We start from the raw sequence: 3,014 nt of genomic DNA, 5'->3' as shown, positions 1-3,014 counted from the left end.
GGTGGAAAACGTCCCTGTAATTCTGGATTCTCTTCAGACGGTTGATCTGCCCTGAAATGTTTTTCGAAACAAGCCTCGCTCCCAGATTCTTCCTGGCGTGATCCTCTCCACTGATTACGTCCATTCTTCAATGCGATAATGACCAGCTTCACTGGCTCCTTATGCCGCTGCAGCCAGGGAGGAAAGGGTGAGGAAAGCCGAGATAAAGCCGAGAGGGGCTGCGATCGTGTCATTTCCCGCACAGGGTAGGGCTGTCTCAGTGGAGTTAAGCACATTTTCGAGGCCTCGTAGGTTATTTCTTCATGGTTTGACTTTATCATCTGTTCAGAAGCTTCGCGATTTCTCCAAATATTAGAGTCTTCATCTTCAAATGCATTTCAAAGCGCAGACAGGATTTTTCTGAGCAAAACAGGCTTATCAGGGCAGCTTCCTCTGGCAGGAAACATCAGGAGCTGTCTGTAATTTGCAATGATCATGACCCCATATGGGCAGGAGACAGCACGACTGGTAAAGAGAAAGCAATCAGGAGTCACAGCGGTCATTAGTTCTCTTTGACAGGTGTCATTTCCAGGTCTCCTTGTGTTTGGGCCCACGATTGGTTCGGGCCAATGAGTTGTAAACAACAACAACAAAAAATGTGCCACCTTCAGACTGGAGCATTTAATTGCTGCTTCGAGAGCCTGCAGGGAGTTTCAGCTCATGGACGCTCCACCAACAAGGGTTCCTGGACACCTACAGTGAGCAGACTGTCCCCTGCTCCATGACTTACATCCATGCACCACCAAAATTAACTCATATCTTGAGGTCCCAAGAGGGATGTACTTCCCTAATAAAACGAATGTAAATCCACGTTTCATAAAGTGTTTCTGATCATTTCTTTCTTTCTTTCTTTCTTTCTTTTTTTTTCCCCCAATGTCTTGTCAGAGAGAATTAGATCATCATTGTTTTACTGCATAATGTGGCAGATGCCGAACGCACGTCGGGAGGAGAAATGTCACTTCTGCCTCTTTCTGATTGCTCGCTCAGGCTTATATTACTGGTGTTAACTTCAAACCACAGGAATCCTTTTAAACCATTTGTCTATTTTATGAGGGCTGTTTTAGTTCACACCGGAGAACATACTCTCTAACTTAATAAAAACTAAAGCTTTCTGGAAGCCAAAAAAAGTACATCGACAAGTGAGGACGTCGCATCAAGCCCTCGGGGTGTGGGACCTCTACTTCTGCCTCTGAGTCTCTCTGGACCACGCGCTGTTCAGAACCATCCAATACTGGGACACAGTAAGGACTCTGGTGTCATTAAAGAATTAAATAATGCTAAATTTAATTTCTTTCTTATTTTTTCAATGATAAAATAAAAATGTTGTGTTTTATCGATTCAAAGACGCGCCTTTTTGTCACAATTCAACATCTCTGAAATTAGAATGCATCTTAAAATCCACAGCACATCATAGCTTAATTGGTAGCTTTTTGATGTTTTCTCAAATATACATAAAATAATGGTAATCGGTGGCATTTTCAGTAACTATAAAATGTGGTAAATAGAAATTCTAGAATCATCTTCTAGATCACAATACAAATGGGTTGTATTGTGATTGCTTTTAGAGACCACTGCTCTGGAGACTTGCTGCTCAAAGTGTGTGTTTTGGACGGCGTCACGGGCATCTCCCAGGAGTTCGTTAGAAAAAGCAGGATCTACGGCCCCTCCACAGACTTCCAAAGTCAGATCTGCTTTTAACGAGATCCCAAAGTACTTCACATGCATATTAAAGTTGGAGAAGCCCTGCTCTAGAAGCTTTGAAATCTGGGACTTGTCTAGTGAGAGCTCACCCTGAACTTGGCAAGAGCAGACTTGGATGAAAAAGACTAAGCTTCGATGGAAGGGGCCATGAGCTGGGGAATGCAGAGGCTCCCAGAAGCTGGAAAAGGCAAGAAAGCGGGTCCTGCCTCAGAGCGTCCAGAGGGAACGCAGCCCTGCAACGCCTTGATTGTAGTGAGATCCATTTTGAACTTCTGACCTTTAGAATCGTAAGATAACAAATGTGTGTTGGTTTAAATAACTTTAAGTTTGTGAGAATTTGTCACGGCGGCCATAGAAAATTAATACACGTTGTCTCTTCCTGTACACCAATAGTTCTGTATCCGCACTGCACCAGAATCGCTCACAATATCTATCTATCCATCTATCTATCTATCCATCTATCCCTTTATCCCTCTATCTATCCATCTATCTATCCATCTATCTATCCCTTTATCCCTCTATCTATCCATCTATCTATCCATCTATCTATCCCTTTATCCATCTATCTATCCATCTATCTATCCATCTATCCCTTTATCCCTCTATCTATCCATCTATCCATCTATCTATCCATCTATCTATCCATCTATCTATCTATCATCTATTTATTTATTTTAAATGCCTACAGCACCTGGTATTCCAAGGTAGTCTCCCATCCAAGTATTAACCAGGCCCGACCCTGCTTAGCTTCCGAGATCAAATGAGATCGGGCTTGTTCGGGGTGGCATGGCTGTAGACCGCTCATGATATTTATAAGTTATAGATGCTGACGTCATCATGGCTGACACATTAGGATTTTTATAAGCATCCCAGAGGGCATCCTTTATTTGAGAGCGTATTAGAAATGCAGAATTTCAGGCCCTACCTCATAGCTACAGAATAAAAATCTGTATTTTAACAAGATTCCCAGATGACTTGTGTGAATACTGAATTTGAGGGGTGTGACTTTAGCTCCTGAGTGTTTCCAGGACCGGATTGGGCTGCCTTTCTCACCTGGCGTCCCCAGAACCCAGCGTGGTGCCTGGCACAGAGCAGGCACTGTTATGTGGATGGATAACTGAGTTCCAAACAAACAGAAAGCTTGAACCCTAAAGCGATACAGAAATAAACTGGTGGTTTCAGAAAGATCTAAGATGATGGCTTTCAAATTTTTTTTAAGCAGAGCAGCTTTTTTTAAAAAAAATAACAATTTGAAGTCTTATGTAGAACTTGAG

At 42.6% G+C, this 3,014-nt stretch overlaps 1 pseudogene; it reads right to left on the bottom strand.

The window, feature by feature from the left end:
• Positions 1–2,419: 2,419 nt before the first annotated feature.
• LOC111745598 lies at positions 2,420–2,538 on the bottom strand (annotated as a pseudogene).
• Positions 2,539–3,014: the final 476 nt, after the last annotated feature.

Source organism: Pteropus vampyrus, unplaced genomic scaffold, assembly GCF_000151845.1.
Source record: "Pteropus vampyrus isolate Shadow unplaced genomic scaffold, Pvam_2.0 Scaffold6, whole genome shotgun sequence".
Classification (NCBI taxonomy): domain Eukaryota; kingdom Metazoa; phylum Chordata; class Mammalia; order Chiroptera; family Pteropodidae; genus Pteropus; species Pteropus vampyrus.
The sequence above is the reverse complement of the archived record's forward strand: the minus strand, read 5'-3'. Positions and strand labels throughout refer to the sequence as shown.